Here is a 17,774-nt window from a genome sequence, read left to right on the forward strand (position 1 = left end):
GATGGTCTGTCTCCCATCATTTCGTGACCCCGGACCCCACAACAGCAGCTTGGGTCTCAAAGGGAATCCTGTACAGAGTCAATATACTATGACTTTTTAATTTGAGGGGGTTAGGGTAAAAGACACACATTCTCTTGATGGTTTCCTTCAGACCTTTTCTTTCTTCTTTTTTTTATTCTGATTATGTATTCTATATTCTTTTTTGTTTTAACATTTATTTTTGTGTGTATGTCTGTGCAACATGTTCACGCAGTACGCACAGAAGAGGTCGCAGGGACTGGAATTGTAGACGGTTGTGAGCCACCATGTGGATGCTGGGAATTGAACTCAGGTTCTTCAGAAGAGTGGCAGTCAGTGCTCATAACCGCTGAGCCATCTCTCCAGCCCCCTATGTTCTCTTCTCTTATCTGTATCTAGACACATCTTTTCTGTCTCTTGATGTTTTCCTTCTCCTTCTAATGTCATGATGTTCTCCTCCTAATTCTCATTCTTGATGTTCTCCTTCTAACTCATTTTAACTCTATCTTTATTCTTTCCCTTACAGGTTATATACCCCAGCAAAATCTTCCCTTACAGGTTATATACCCCAGCAAAATCTTTCAGGCAATACAAAAATTACAATGCGGTGACATCCTGTTTTTCAAGTGAATGATCACAGTGAATACAAGAGAACCCAGCATGCTTTCCACACCCTTCACCGACGGGAAACACCACCACCGTCCACAGTTTCTGTGTGTCAGGAGGATGCCGTCCACAGGCAAATTTTTGGTCATCTCCAACTACTCAGTCTTTCAGATATGAAGAATATATTCATCAGCCAGGCATGGTGGCGCAGGCCTTTAGTTCCAGAACTCGGGAGGTAGAGGCAGGTGGATCTATGAAGAGTTTGAGGCCAGCCTGGTCTACAAAGTGAGTTCCAGGATAGCCAGGCCTACACAGAGAAACCCTGCCTCAAGAAATCAAGCAATAAAACAAAAGTTTGTCACCTCCCAGCATCTAAGCCCAGGCAAGGCAGTGCTGAGCTTCCTCCACCTTCTTGCTGAGGTCCTTCCAGGTTTAACTAGAATTTGATCTTCTTAATGGAAAATTGCTAAACTCTATTCTAGGAAACAGACGTCAAGATGCCCCAGATAACCTATCTTTTGGGGAGCTTTTTTTTTTTTTTGAAATAGGGTTTCTTAGTATACCTTTGGAGCCTGTCCTGGAACTCACTCTGTAGACCAGGCTGGCCTCAAACTCACAGAGATCCGACTGCCTCCGCCTCCGCCTCCGCCTCCGCCTCCGCCTCCGCCTCTGCCTCTCAAGTGCTGGGACTAAAGGTGTGTGATACCACTGCCTGGCCCAGCTAACTTAACTTCTATTAAACTGCCAGTTTTGTGCAGAAGCCCCTCCAGTTAACTGCTTATCTTAGTGTCCATCAAACTGCTTGCTTCTGTGAAGCCCCCTCCACTCCCCCATGCCCCAGCTGTTGACCCAGATGCCAAGACTCAGTTTTTGCCTTCAAAACGGCATGATCTGACACTCAGGGCTATACTACTCCGTGGGCAAAAATAAAGACTTTCACTTGGCTGTAAGCTGGTCTGAGATATTATTTCTGGTGGGCCTCCCATAACACCAGCATCACTTCAAGGTGCAGAAGCTCACACTATAAATAACATTCAGGTTCCTCAGAACAGTTACTTGATATGAAAATGGGTGATCCAAAAAGATATGGGTTATCTGGGCTGGGGATGGCTTGGTGGATAAAGTGTTGATGAACAAGCTGTTGTGCCAGGTTTGCAGAATCTCAGAGACTAACCCAAGGAGTCGACACTTCTGATGCAAAAGCAAAAGGTTTCTTTTTAATTGTTCAAGCTGGCCAGCTTGGATCTCACCCCATGGTGGGGAAATGAGATGCCAACCAGCCAAAAAGAGAAGCTTTTAAAGGGAAAACGGGGAGGGGAAGTCCTGAGATAGCAAGTCTCAGTTCGCAAGGTTCCCATGGTTACAGAGATTACTTAGTACACAACGTTTCCATACAAGGGTATCATGAAACGAAGGGCCTTGAAGAAGGCAGTAACTGTCACCTGGTTAGGTAAAATTAATTGGCACATTTTTGGGCTAGGGGCTCAAGACGGGAGCACATCCTGCGATCCAGAAGTTTTACAGTAGGGCAAGAGGCTATCTGGTTCCAAGACTTCTCAAAGCAAGGGGGTAGATGTTGACACAGCTGCTTGTGGGTTCATGGGTTCAAGCTTCCCTTTCTTTCTGGGAGCCGTCTGTGGTCTCTGGTCACGTCCCCTATGGTCAGAGGTCCCTTGTTTAGCTAGGATCTTTTCTTATTTTTTCCCACCACAAAGCATGAGGCTTAAAAATCAAGATGCTAGGACCCACATAAAAAGCTGGGTGTGGTGGTGCATTCCTGTGCTTAGAGTGGGGAGGCAGAGACAGGAGGAGCCTTGTGAGCTCACTGACCAGACAGTCTGGACAAATCAGCATGTTCCAGGCTCAGGGAGAAACCTTGTCTCTAAAAAACAAGGTGGAGAGATTAATTGAGGAGGATAATGTCTCCCTCTGACCTCTACACGCGTGCACACACTTGAGTGCACACCTTTTATGCACACTCACAGGAACACACACAGAGAAAGTTAAGAAAAAGTGGGTTATCTGCCCTGCCCTGGCATACAGAGGCGGAACAAGCTACTGCTCACTGGTCTAGATCTTCCTATCTTCCTATCCCAACACAGGACGTAGGTGTATGTGTGTGTGGGGGGGGGACAACACACGGGAAACCTTGCTTCAAAGCCATGAGTTGTGAGTCCAGCAGGATGCATACTGCTAGTGTCCTGATTGAAGTTTTTTGTTAAACTATCTTCTAAGTTGTTACTTTCTGTCAAAAACAGCCTAGCTTTACTACTGGGTTGTTTCCATATTGTATATATGTATGTATATTTCATATGTAAGTCATCAGTATTCATATTGCCTAGGGATTCGTGGAAATCCTAAGACTTATTTCCCTTTTAAATATTGTTTTTTTATTTTTAAAATTGTGTGTATGTGTATATGTTTGTATGTGTACTTGCCCACACAGGCCTTGAAACTGGAGTTACAGATGGTTGTGAACCAACTGATATGGATGCTAGGAATTGAACTCTGGTCTTCTGCAAGATAAGAACATGATACTAACCATTGGCTGTCTCTCCAGGACCTCTCCTCCCCAAAGATTTCATTTCATGGCATCCTAATTCATCTGAGCTATGAAGACAGGCAGGAAAAAGGAAGGAGACATAAGAAGGGAAAGACATTTCTCATGCAAGAATATAGCAGAGAGAAAACGGCAGGACTGATAAAATCAAAATCGCCTACAGAGACAGTGTTTAATTTTCCTGCAGACATCTCAGGCACGGATGTTGAGATCATCAAACTGTGTTTACGAAGGGCCCAGTGTGAGCTGAATGTGTGTGACCTTAGAACTCAACTTATCAGCACTCATCCACTCATCCCTAGACACCCCACAGCCTCATTTACAAAGGAAATCTATTAAGATAAGAGACACCAGCTTGTACTTTTGTACTTCATTTCTAAGCTTTGCTTAATCTTTAAAACTTGTTGCAAATTACTTTAGGAGCAATGTAACTTTTAAAAACACAGAAGTATGTGTGTGTGTGTGTGTGTGTGTGTGTACTGATTATGAAGACACACATGGTCTCTCTTTCTCTCTCTCTCTCTCTCTCTCTCTCTCTCTCTCTCTCTCTCTCTCTCTCTCTCTCTCTCTCTCTCCTCCTTCCTTCCCTCCCCTGCCAGACCTGAAGTGATTAATCAACTCTGTACTCTTTCACTATATCTTGTATTAAAATTCTCTTTTTCTACTGAGATAGGACCTCAGACATCCCAGGTGAGATAACTGGTATACCTCACTTTACACTGGTATACCCTGGCTTTAAGTGCTGCTGGGGATTGAACCCTAGGCTTCATGCATACCAGGGGAACGCTCTACAAACTGAGTGTTAGTCCCTAAAATTCTTTTCTTTTCTGGAGGGTCCCAGGGTGGGAATCCCTCAGGCAGTTACAGCCATTGCTTAGGTGGGTCTTCCCACTAGAGCTGATTGAATCAGCTGGCTTCTACAGCCAGAGCCAGGACACTTTACCAACAAGTCAGCACTGAGAACAAATATGTCCATAAAATTGGCCTTCTGTTGCACTTGGCCTATTATCCCTCAGCAAAAAACAATCCCCGGGACCAACAAGGAAGCCACAATGTCTTTTATGGCCATCGTGGGGATGAGAAAGCAATGCTTCTCCTGCAACCTACTGATTTCACAGTGCAGCAAGAGAGTTCTCCAGGGATTGAGCATCAGGAGGTGAAGATTATCAGGCACCACTCCAAGGACACAGTACCACAATCAAGAGAAAATAACATTAGTAACTTGCTAGGATACTCTGGGTAGGTGAGACATATGACGACGATACAAAGCCTATGTCACCAGATTTAGGACAAAGGCTACTGGCTGTCCTAACCCGACTAGGTTCTGTCACGCATGCCAATATGACAAAGGGATAAGTAGCGGTGAAAGTCAGGGAGTGGAAACTTCATCGGTGTGGGCACTTTGGGAAGAGGAAAAGAGGCCCTGTGACTACCCACTTCCAGGGTTTTTGTTTGTTTGTTTGTTTGTTTTCAGACAGGGTTTTCTGTGTAGCCCTGGCTGTCCTGGAACTTACTCTGTAAACCAGGCTGGCCTCAAATTCACAGAGATTCACCTGCCCCTGCCTCCTGAGTGCTGGGATTAATGGTGTGCACCACCACCACTTGGCCCAAGTTCATTTTTTTGAGGTACTCAAAAAAAAAACTCAAGTTTAGAGGGGAAAGAGGAGCCTGGGATGAGAAGTTTGCACAATTATTCATTCTTGGTTAAGGATCAGCCCTTATCTCAGTTGTAGAATAGTTTCTACTGTCATTGCTGGAAGGGAGTCATTCAGTTTCTATAGCCTGGCTACTCTTGGCCCAGAGGGCAACCGCACCAGCAGAGATAATTGCGTCTGCCCCACGAGGCTTGCAGATGCTGGGTAATATCTTCAGTCCATCCTCATTCCAAGGTGACTGGAGGAATGACTCAGCAGGAAGGGTTTAAAGAGGAAAAGGAGCCAAAGTACAGAGTGGAGTCAGTTAAACCAGAGACTAGTCCAGCGGCTCTCAGTCTGAGGGTTGAGACCTCTTTGGGACCAAAATACCCCTTCACAGAGGTCTCCTAAGACCATCGGAAAACACAGATACTTACATTATGATTCATACAGTAACAAAATTATAGTCATGATTATAGTTGGGCATGGTGGCACACACCTTTAATCCCAGCACTGGAGAGGCAGAGGCAGGCGGATCTCTGTGAGTTCGAGGCAGGGCTGGTCAGACAGCCTCCAAAACAATATAGAGAAACCCTGTCTCGTAAAACAAACAAAAAAAGATCTTTTAGGGATTTCTTGTAGAATATGATTTTAAGGTGTGTTACTTTTGCTTATGCTCTGGAACACTTATTAAATGATGCAAAGGTGTGTTTGATTAAATAAAATTCACCTGCTGTCAGGAGGCTGGCTCAGCAACTAGCTGTAGGTAGGAGCCAGGCGGAGAAGGGTTTCTAAGGGGGTGGGAAGAAACTTCTTGGGAGATGCAGAGGCCAAGTAGGTGAGCTGCTTGCTATGCAGCCCCTCTGAGAAGCAGGATTCTACCTCAACCTTTGAATCATGAGTTCTTTAGCGGGACAGAGATTTAAATAAGTTTCCTTCATAGCCCTGAAAGAGTCATGCCTGAGAGAACAGAATTCCCCCAGGCTTCGGCTCTTGCAGCCTAGCCGCTGCTGGTAGTTGCTGAGTAGGGTAGCCGTAGCATAGAAGGCCAAAAAATAAAAACAATAGGGATTTGGATAAAGGATTTAACAAAAACAGGAGCAGTTAGTTGTTCGGGAGCAGGAATACAATAAGGATGTGTGAGCTCCTGACCTGAATGACTGAAGAGAAGGTAAGGACCCTGGGTGTTTGTTACCATAGCGCATCCTTACAGGGTGTGTTGAATCTGCTTACACCGGCTGTTTTAAGTTTCATGTTGATTCAGGTCTCAACGATAACCCGAGTCTGGAGCTGAGAGTCTTTCGCTGAGTACACGGCTTTGCCAGTTATTTTCTGCTTCCTGTTTTGAGTTTGTATTTCCTCAGTAGTGACCTGACTTTTAAACAAATGCTTGTTTTAGAGAAAGAAGAAGAAAAGAGGAAGTCAGTCCTCGTGTTAACTATTTTTATTTTTGAGCTAACGCTAGCAATCTTGTGTGCATTTTGCTGAATGCCACCAGCCAGTCTTACTACTTGCACAATTCGAACCCCTCAGGGAAAGTGGAGGTTCCAGTACACCAACAGAACGCAATGAGGGACTTCACCAGCCCTCTTCCAGCTCATTAAGGAGCTGGAAATGGATGAACAAGAAAGATAATGTTGGTAGTAGTTCTAAAATATAAATTTGAAAAAAAAAGGCAATTTTGGAGAAGGAAGCATAAGAAAAGAAGGCCTCGCCAGGCAGTGGTGGCACATGCCTTTGACCCCAGCACTTGGGTTACTCATGACCAAAGGTATTCCAGCTGTAAAATTATATAACCAAAAGTCAGAAAGGGAATTCAGGACTGGGGGTGTGGCTCAGTAGTTGTGCTTTTCAGAGCAGTACCACTCAAGACTAACCGTGGAGGGGCACGCCTTTTATCCCAGGACTCGGGAGGTAGAGGCAGGGAGATCATAACTTTACACAGTGGGTTTGAGGCCTGTTTAGGCTACATGAGAACTGTCATGGGTTCTCTCCATTGACTTAGAATGGCCCTTGAGGTCCACTCCAAGTGCTCATGGTGTTTTGCGGAACTGGGTGACAGAACCTCACTGTGAACTAAGCAGTGATTTCTGAGCCAGACATGATTTCCGGAAGCAGAACAATCTGTCCAGAAAAACAGCGAAGCAACCCCATCTTCCTGAAAAGCCTGGAGAAAGTGTTCTCAAAGACGACCCTCTAGGGGGGACACCATCTTCAAACCTTTTAGCCGGAGCTCCTGGGAACCTCAATGAATGGGCTGATGGAAGGGAGACGGCTTGTGAACGCTGAAGCAGATCAGATCTATTATTCATATCTCAGACCAGTTATTCCTTCTTAGAAAATCACGAGAGACAGCACAAGAGTAAATGCTGTCATTGTCGTGTTACTGTGTTCTACACAATTTCAGAGGTGATCTCATTTAATCCAACAGAGGAAGGAATCATCATTAGCCCCATTGCTCAGCCAGGGAAGCTAAGGGACAGGAAGATAATTAACACTTTCAAGATTGCCAAAAATAGCCGGGCATCCGTGGTTCATGTTTAATGCCAGCACTAGGAAGGCAGAGGCAGGTGGATCTCTATGAGTTCCAGGCCAGCTTGGTCTACAGAGCTAGTTCCAGGACAGCCTCCAAAGCCACAGAGAAACCCTGTCTCGAAAAACAAAACAAAACAAAAAATGGCCAAAAATATGCAGGATGTAAACTCCTATGCCTGGAAGATTGTGCTGTTAACCCTAACCTCCCTAATGGGTCTGTTCCCGGTGTAAAATGAAGTTGGGTTACAGGCTTGATGCCAAACACATGATAAAATGCAAAGAGATGCCAAGGAGATATGGCAGTTGGCAAAGCATTTGCTGTACAAGCACACTGACCGGGAGTTCAATCCCCAGTGCCCATGTATACATGTGAATATGTATATAGATTCATGTTTGCATACAAGAAGAAAAACAAAGGGATCAGTCTCCATGGTGTAGGTAAGGAACTGTGACTGAGCTTGAACCTGGGGGCTTCTGAGAAGCTGATGGTATTTTGGTTTCTGAGCCAGGTAGTGAGTAGATGGGGTGACCATGCTTGGTTATTCAGCTATATGTGTATGGTTTACATAGTTTTTGAAACCGGTCTCCATAAATAGTACAGGGTTAGCTTGAACTCAGAATCTTCCCACCTCAGCTAGGAATAGAGGCATACATCACCATGCTCTATTTTATTGTTCATGTGTAAATTACTGAGATCCACCTGTCTCTCCCTCCTGAGTGCTGGGATTACAGGTGTGCGCCACCACCGCCCGGCTCACAGCTCTCATCTTAAAGACGATGAGAGACAAGTCTATTCTGGAGTCATTTCCAATGACCATGGCTTGGGAACATAGTTGAAGTTACCACAAATTCCATGTGCCAACGAGGAAGCAGTGTCACAGGCTTTTTAAAAATAGTTTTATAGAACAAAGTTATAAGACAGGTTTAAAACACATTGGTGAGTTCACCAGAGAGGCTCGTGCAATGAGACAAGGAGAGCTATTCTACAGGCCTAAGGTACCATCTGATGTACTCTTGGCTCTTGAATTGGGAGAAGCTAGTGTCCCGCTAAGATAATAGTGCCTAAGAGGTTTTTATTTACTCTCATGAGGCATTAGTTCAGAAACAGAGTGGAGCCAGGCATGGCTGTTCCAGAGGCTAAAACAACCCCGAGATGAAGTAATTAGCTTCTGAACCTGTAAAAGTCTAACCTCACCACAGTACTGAACTCCAGCTGGCCCATCAGTCTCGCAGCCAGAAACTCCTTCCAGGAGGTTTTTTGTTCACAGACAGACACAGCTTCTTTTTAGGAATTATCCTTCCCACAACAAATATATTTTACACATTCTTCTGTGCTCTTTTTTATATCCTATAGCATACACTAATAAGCAAACAGAATGAGGAACCAACCTGACTCCATTTTAAGGGAAGGAGCCATTGTGCTATTTACTGTGAGGGTTGAGTAGCTCTGTTTCCTGGAACCTGACATTCCCAAACCCATGATCTTGCTTGATTTGTTTTTGAGAATACCCTGGCCCCTCCTCAACTCTCCCTAACCCTTCCTAATTACATGGTGGGGGATCACATGATTTTTAAAAAAGGTTTATTTTCTTTATTGCCCCGCTGTCTACATTCTGTAAATTTACTCCTGATTTTACTTCATAAAACAGATGCAGGAGGTGGATTTGGGGTTGTTCTCCTGAACCCAATTTAGGAGGCAGTTGCTGGCCAGCTCTTGGGTTCACCCCAATAAATATCAAGCTTGTTTCAAATTTGGCTCAAATTGTGGTAGGGGTTTTATTCTCTCTGTTGGGATCAACAAAACCTTGGGGATTTGATTTTAAGAGCCTCCATTTAGGAAAAAGTCCAAGGGTGGGCCTTAGGCAGGAGGAATTTGGTACAAGTGAATTTCAGTTAAGAGGTGCATTTGGCTGGGTGGGAGCCAGCAGCTAGGGAGTGGTAGCAGAGGAAGCTGGGAAGGCGGGCCACAGACACCTCAGAGGCCACAGGCCATGACTTGGGCGGATAAGTAATCTGAATATTGAAAACTGTGATTCTATTGCTGAAGAGATGGCTCCTCAGATAAAGGCAGCTGCTGTCAAGCCTGATGGCTGACTCACATTGTAGGAAGAGAGATCCAAGCCCTGTACCCCAAACTTCGCATGCCTGCTATAGCAATTAATAACATACAAATAAATAAGTGTAGTTAAAACTTTAAAAAATGTGGCTCTAGCCAGGTGACACACACACACACATCTTTAATGCCAGCACTTGGGAAGCAGAGGCAGGTGGATCTTTGTGAGTTTGAGGCCAGCCTGGTCTACAGAGAGAGCGTTCAGGACAGGCTCCAAAGCTACAGAGAAATCCTGTCTCGAAAAACCAAAAGCAAACACTCTGGCTGCTGTGTGGAATTTGAAGATGACAGTGCAGTATTCTCAGGATGGAAGTGGGGAATGAATGATGAAGAAACAGGACAATTACTAAGCGTCTCAGAGGAGTTAATTTTTGTTTCCATCACATAGGCAAGAGTGTCTAATAGGCAAGCAGTGGGATCAGGAGTCAAACCCAGAGCAGTCTAAAATAGAGACCCAAATTTACTTGATCAGATGATAAGATAGATTCATTCATTCTCTTTCATTGACTTTTAAGATTTTTTTTTCTTTTTGAGACAAGATTCCTTGGTAGTCCTGGCTGTCCTGGAACTCACTCTGTAGATCAGGCAGGCCACTAGGTACGCTTTGACTTTTAAGGGAAGTCTATTCATTTACCTGCAAAATGGACTTAGAGTCCACACGTGGCTACTGCTTTTCTTTGGTCACAGTTGAGCATCTTCCCCGGAAGATCTGGGAAAGAGCCACCTCTCAATTCCCGTTGTGTTGGTGACTGAATTCCTTCATTTCCCCAAGTTTGTAGGGCTGATGTCCCCATTTCCAAGGTGTACCAGGGGATGCTTTTAGCTCTTCTCACCGGTCTGCACTGCATATGCCTGGTGGTCCCTCACCAAGGCAACAGCAAACCTTTTTACTACCACTAAAAATTCTCCACCTTTAAAGAGTGTACTGCCCTGCTGGTCTCTCTTTGCCTTTGGACACAATGGCAGGGGCCTGGTTCACTGTATTCAGAGGTCTCAATGGTAAGGACCTAATGGTGAGAGCACCCAAAATACAGCCTACCACTGAGTTAAGTGCATATAGCAAACTACCTGCCTTTATCATTCCATGTAAGCCTTTTGGCAAAGACTCTACCACTGAATTGCATCCCCTGTCTTGTAACACAATTTATTTAGTGTTTTTTGAGACAAGGTCTCATCTAGGCTAGGCTGGCCTTTAAATTATTGATCTCCTGTCCCCATCTCCCAAGTGCCCAGATTATGGGCATAGGAAGCCATGCCTGTTTGGTTAACCCAATTAATATATCTTTTATTAAGCACCTACTATGTGATAATAGTTACTATTTCAGGTTTAGAAAATAGTTGAGTGCTAGCCATCAAGCTACCAGTTAGAAACTAAAAAATTAGTTGTTCTCTCTCTCTCTCTCTCTCTCTCTCTCTCTCTCTCTCTCTCTCTCTCTCTCTCTCTTCCCCTTCCCCCTCTCCCTCCCTTCTCCCCTTGTGCTGGGGAATCAGACTCAGGGCTTCATACATTCAAGGTAGCATTTTTCCAGCTGTCTATATCCCCAGCCCCTTCCTCCCTTCCTTTTACATGTCTTATTTATTTAAATTTTTATGTGTATTGCTGTTTTGCTAGCATGTATGTCTGTATGAAGGTGTCAGGTTCCGTGGAACTAGAGTTACAGACAGTTGTGAGCTGCCACTGGGAACAGAACACATGTCCTCTGGAAGAGCAGCCAGTGCTCTTAACCACTGAGCCATCTCTCCAGCACCTTCTTTTTCATTTTTAAGGCAGGGCCTTGTTCTAGGCTACTCTGGAACTCAACTCAGGTTGGCCTCAAATATGTGGTAGTTGTCTTCAGCCTTCGTAGTGTTGGCAATTGATACTAAAGCCGGGCAGGAGGCTAGATCAAGAAAGGTATTGTAAGTCAACTCTCTCAAAACCAGTGCTCTGGGGTGGGGTTGCCCTCGTGACCATAGAAACCAGCTGCGAGACTGGAAGAGGAAGGACCTTTTGGGAACTGACTGCACAGATACAAAGGTGGGAACTGGCTGCTTAGGGGCAAAGGCTGGGGCTGGGCCAGTTGTGAAACGGCTGGAAATGTGGTCACAAGGAGAGCCTGGGGTCAGAGGGTATTAGCACCATCCACTATTCCTGGAGGAATGGTTTTGGGTGGGAGATTGTGATAAGGATTTTTGCAAATAGTGGTGATGGTAGCATGAGCATGTGGATGTCACTGATGCCGGTGAGCACACATTTAAAATGGGTATAATAGGGGAGGGGTCTGGAGAGATGGTGCAGCAGTTAGGAGAGTCTGCTGCTCCTCAGAGGAGCTGAGTTCAGTTCCCAGCATCCACAAAGGGCAGCTCCAGTCTCCTGTAACTCCAGTTCTATGAGCTCCAACGCCCTCTTTAGGCTCCCTTGGACACCCTTACATACCTACACATAGGTGCACATTACTTTTTAAAACTCTAAATGAAAAGGGGGGGTTAAATGGAAATTTTTATGTTGCATGTAACTACCACATTAAAAAAATGAATAGAAAAGACATATAGTACTTGATAGGGATAATGATAAGGAAAGTTGGGAGCAAGAGGAGAAAACACACCAGGTGTGGTGGTACATGCCTTTAATTCCAACACTTAGTAGGCAGCAGGCAGTTCTCTGTGAGTTCAAAACCAGCTAGAGCTACATAGTGAGATCCTGTCTCAAAAACTAAAAGTAAACGAATAACTAACTAAATAAATAAAAAATAGAAAACAGAAAAATACACTATTAAGTTTCCCGGAGAATCAGCAGGGAGTGGCAGTACATGCCTTTAATCCCAGCACTCAGGAGGCAGAGGCAAACTAATCTCTTGAGTTTGAGGCCAGCCAGGTGTACACAGTGTCTTTAAAAAGTGTGTGTGTGTGGCTGGGCGTTGGGGGCGCACACTTTTAATCCCAACACTAGGGAGGCAGAGGCCGGCGGATTGCTGTGAGTTTAAGACCAGCCTGGTCTACCGAGTGAGTTCCAGGACAGGCTCCAAAATAATACAGAGAAACTCTGTCTCCAAAAACCAAAAAAGTGTGTGTGTGTGTGTGTGTGTGTGAGAGAGAGAGAGAGAGAGAGAGAGAGAGAGAGAGAGAGAGAGAGAGAGAGAGAGAGAGAGAGAGAGAGAGAGAGAGAAAGGAGATATCCCCAGAGGGAAACTGACTTAGAGACCAGCAGACAAGTAAAGAATAGAGGTTTATCTTGGTTTTATCTTGGTTTGTGGCTTGGCTTCTGGTGAGGGCCTTGGGCTATCTTGGGACACGGTAGAAGGGAAGAACTCATGTGGTATGAAGTGAAGCAAGACAAAGTCAAGGAAGTCAAATTTTTGTGGCAATCTGTCTCAAGATTACTAACCTCCTCCCACAAGAACCAACTCACTCCTAAGAGAAGAACAGAAATCCCCACACTGCAGGTCTATAACTTATATACCTCCTTGTTTTTCAAGTAGTCCTGGCTATCCTGGAACTAGCTCTGTAGGCCAGGCTGCCTTCCAACTCACAGAGATCGGCCTGCCCCTGCCCCTGCCCCTGCCTCCCGAGTGCTGAGAACAAAGATGTGTGCCACCACTGCCCTGCTACCTACTCACCTCTTAAATGTCCCTCACCTCTCACATCATGGCACTGGGAACTATGGTGTAGCACAGGACCTACATAGTCAAATTACAGCAGTCACTACAGTGGGATGGAAAGGATTAACTGTGGGTCTTGGGGTTCAGGCTAGCGCTTGGCTCTGTCATACAACTGTTAATTCGTTCACACAGTGCTAGATTCTGCCCTAAGTTTTTCATTACACATGTCTTCTCAGTGCTTCTAAAGCAGAAAACCTTTATAAACTATAGAATATTTTGAAACATTTAAAATTACATTTATTTAGTGTGTATGTATGCACTACAGCACACGTGTGGAGGTCAGGGTACAACTCTTGGGAGTTTGTAGTTAGGTTCTCTCTGTCTCTGGTTTGTTAGGGCAGGGTTTCTCTATATAGCCCTGGTTATCCTGGAACTTACTAGGTAGACCAGGCTGGCCTCGGACGCCCAGAAAACCTCTAGCCTCTGCCTCCTGGCTGCATTCTGAACTTTTTTTTTCTTCTCGGACAGGGTTTCTCTGTAGGCCTGGGTTCTGAACTTTTAAAGACCGTACTGTCCTTGGTGGTTAAAGCAGAGCGCTATGGCTGACATTACTATGCCACAGATGCAGAACCTGTAGCTCAGTGAGCAGCAATGATTGTCTGAGGTTGCACAGCAGGAAGTCCTAAAGCTGGGATTGAGATCCAAGCAGTCTGGAACCAGTCTGGCCTTTCACGGCAAGCTCATCTGTAGACATTTTTTTTGTTTGTTTGTCACAACTTGGTGGAGGGGTGCACTGGGCAGCTCTCCCCAAAACAAAGAATCTCATTCCCCAAATGTCCATGGTGCTGACATAGGGAAACTGCTCCCACCCTCACCCAGAGCTTTCATACTTTTCCCAGCTCCTGCTGCTGTATAATCTTTTTGCTGTTGTTTCTCTCTGTTAGTGGTTCTCAAATGTGGGTCAAGACCCTTTTGAACAACTTTTTCACAGGAGCGGAATATCAGATATACATTACGATTCAGAATAGCAGCAGAATTACAGTTGTGAAGTAGTAGTGAAATTGATTTTGCATGAGGAACTGTATTAAAGGGTTGCAGCATTAGGAAGGTTGAGTGTGGGATGGAGAAATGGGTCAGCGGTCAAGAGTGCTGGTTGCTCTTTCAAAGGACCTGGGGTTCAATTCGCAGCACCCACATGGCAGCTCACAACTGTAAGGATTCAGGCACTATGCTGACCTGCCCAGTCACCTGGCAGAGTGCACTCAGGCAGTACACTGGTCAGCCCAGGGTTGCACTGTTGCATAGTTTGCAAGCAGGTGCAAAGGACACCTTTAAAAGAAAGACCCCGCCCACATATGCTCCTTTCTGGCTGCTCCCCTGGGGCAGACAGGACTTTTCCTGTCTCTCTCTTCTCTTCTGTCCTGTATCTGTGTCTCTTTACCTTGGTTTTTTTTTTTTTACCTCCCCTTCAGTAAAGCTTTAAATATGAGTCATATCTACAGGTCTCTGTTTCCCCATCTGCCCACCATCCATCACCCACCCAGGACCTAGATCCTCTGGGTCCCAGCTCGGGACTGGGGACCTGCCACTTGGGGTTCCAACCCATTATTCTTTTTTCCTAACAACTGTCTGTAACTCCAGTTCCAGGAGAACTGACACCCTCACATAGAGTATGTACAGGCAAAATGCCAGTATACAAATAATCAAATAAATCTTTTTTAAAAACAGGAATGGTTGGGAGGCAGAGGCAGGCAGATCTCTGAGTTTGAGGCTAGCCTGGTCTACAGAGCGAGTTCCAGGACAGCCTCTGAAACAATACAGAGAAACCCAGTCTCGAAACCACTCCCCCAAAAAGGAATGGCAAGTGTTGTACCCCGTGTTGTAGGCCACATGTCAGTGCCTCACCTTGAGAGGCCATTTGTTGTATCCTGCATCTGGGCGACAACAACAGCTGGGCTCCACCTGGCTTATTTGTCTGTGCTTGGGGGGAAGTATATGGACTAAGAAATGGCAGGTAGAAATATTAACGATGTTAAAGAAAAATAATAACACAGGATAGAGTCCAGATGTCACTTGGTGAATCCCAGGAACTATTGCCCCAAGTTTATTATTCAAAGCTCTTTTATACCTCAATCAGAAGGGGGGGACAAAAGACTTCCTTACCAAGATCCAAGGAAGAATCAAATGTAAATACCTCCTTAATATTCAAAACATCAAGTAACCACACCATAGGCCAAATATCCTGTTGTTAAGGTGAGACATCCATTAGTTAGCCCCTTAGGTAGAATTCTGTGGGCTTCCACAGTTGAGAACCCCTGATCTCTGTACTCCTGACTGTCCTGGAATTCACTGTGTAGCAGGCTGCCCTTGAATTTAGAGGTCTTCTTGCTCTACTCTAATCTCAGTGCCTCATCTAATCTCCCACTGTTGGATTGTCTTTCAAAAAACTTATTCTGGCAGATGGTGGTGCACACCTTTAATCTCAGCACTCGGGAGGCAGAGGCAGGCTGATCTCTTTGAGTTTGAGGCCAGCCTGGTCTACAGAGTGAGTTCCAGGACAGCCAGGACTGTTACACAGAGAAACCCTGTCTTGAAAAAACAAAAACAACCCCCCCAAAAAACAAAAAACAAAACAAAAACCCCCAAAAAACAAAAAAACAAAAACAAAAAACCCAACCAAACAAAAAACCCAAAACAAAAAACAAACAAACAAAAAAAACCAAACCAAAACCCTTATTCCTAAATGTCCCTCTGTGCTGGTATCTCTGTGGAGCCAGGAGGCTGCCATACTCTGACATCACCTTCTAACATCTTTTCTCACCAATCTTTGACCCCAAGATGGCAGCTGGAGCCACAACCAGGATTTTTCTGGAAGAAATTCTTCTGGGGTGGTTCCTAGGCCTATGTGTCTGCAGGGAGTCTGGTGCTAGCCTGCCTCAGGGTCTGTGTTGGTGCTTACTTGAGCCAATGGTGCTTTCATTAAACTCAGCACCTATCTGCTATGCCATTCAGTGGGCACCAGAGTGAAGGCAGTTCCCAAGGCCACAGCTCTCTCCCTCCTTCCCTGCCTTCCTGCCTTCTCCCTGCCTCCCTGCCTCCCTCTCTCTTTCCTTCCTTCTTTTCCTCTCTTCTCCCTTCCCTCCCCTCTCTATTTTTTGAGACAGGGTATCATTATGTAGCCCAGGCTAATATTTACAGGACACTTAGTTGATGCCAAGTACGGGAAACGTTCAGCACTGAGAAGAGTAAGAGCTTGCTCAGCTCATGCAGCTTGTAGCAGCACGGAGTTGAAACCTGAATCCAGATAGCTCGAAAACAGAGCTCACCTGTGCTCCCAGGCTTTCTTATGTCACCTTGCAGGTCTCCTGTACTGACCATCACCTTGGCAACCCCGGGCAGCTCCTCCCATTGCATTTCCACTTACAGGGCCTGCTCTTCTGGTCCACTTAGCTCAACTATTGCTGCTGAGGGAGAGCAAAGGGGCTGTTCCAGGTCCTTTGTTTAAACATATCAGGCTACGGGCCACCACTTTCCTTTGATCATAAAGGCCTAAACAAAGTCTACCCTTAATCGAAGGTGAAAAATACTCAGAGATAATACTAAGCTAGCAGGTGTGGCTGCGATTTTACAAATTTTTATTAACCAAGATAGTGAGCAGGCCTGGTGTAGGGCGACAGACCTAAGATTTACTGGGAAAAACAACACAACACCAAAGGCCCCAAAACTCAAGGCCTGGGTGATGGGAGAAGTCATTCTGTATATATGTTTGTCTTATTGATTGATGAATAAAGCACTGTTGGCCAATAGCAAAGCAAGATAGGTGGTCCTAGGAGAGGTGGAGGATTCTGGGAAACAGGCACAGTCAGTCACCATGTAGGATGAGAGAAGAGTAAGAGGTCTGGACCCTTTCTCCGGTAAGAGAAGACCACCTGGAAATACTCAGATTAGGAGTTATAATTAAGTCAGAGCTGGCCAACAAGAAACCATAGAAAATGGCCAACAGCTTCATAATTAATATAACATCCTGTGTGTGATGGGGGCAAAGACTGATCCCTGGAACTCACTCACTGGCCAGTAGTCTACCCCACCTGCATGGTCACGCATGCATGTACACACACACACACACACACACACACACACACACACACACACACACACGAGAGAGAGAGAGACAGAGAGAGACAGAGAGAGACAGAGACAGAGAGAGACAGGGAGAGAGAGAGACAGGGAGAGAGAGAGACAGGGAGAGAGAGAGACAGGGAGAGAGAGGCAGGGGGAGAGAGAGGCAGAGAGAGAGAGGCAGAGAGAGAGAGGCAGAGAGAGAGAGAGAGAGAGAGAGAGAGAGAGAGAGAGAGAGAGAGAGAGGGAGGGAGGGAGGGAGGGAGGGAGGGAGGCAGGGAGAGGGAGAGAGCACAAAGAAGAAAAAGCCCCTGAAGGTGTCCCTATCTTGGTCCTGATATCTGATATACCCATGCAAGACTGCATGAATTTTATCACACTAACTCCATCAATTCAATTTACTTGCACACATAGTGTTTCTTTTTTTTTTTTTTTCTTTTCTCCAGCTCTCTGTGATGCCCCAACACTTGAGACATAACAGCAGATTAGGATCTTGGGATTCAGGAACCAGACTGCTAAGGTTTGTTTCTGCCACTGAAAGTATTCTGGGAGCTTGAAAAACGTTAAGGTGTCCTGTGGTCACCCATCTCTCCGGGTTGTGATCACAGGTC

The 17,774-nt window shown here is 45.4% G+C and overlaps 1 long non-coding RNA gene across 1 annotated transcript; it reads left to right on the forward strand.

The window, feature by feature from the left end:
* Positions 1 to 5,558: 5,558 nt before the first annotated feature.
* LOC121139271 lies at positions 5,559 to 17,683 on the forward strand. Its single transcript, XR_005876176.1, has 2 exons — positions 5,559 to 5,989; positions 17,610 to 17,683. It is a non-coding gene; the product is annotated as an uncharacterized LOC121139271 (long non-coding RNA).
* The last annotated feature ends 91 nt before the right edge of the window (positions 17,684 to 17,774 follow it).

Source organism: Mesocricetus auratus, unplaced genomic scaffold, assembly GCF_017639785.1.
Source record: "Mesocricetus auratus isolate SY011 unplaced genomic scaffold, BCM_Maur_2.0 Super-Scaffold_15014, whole genome shotgun sequence".
Taxonomy (NCBI): domain Eukaryota; kingdom Metazoa; phylum Chordata; class Mammalia; order Rodentia; family Cricetidae; genus Mesocricetus; species Mesocricetus auratus.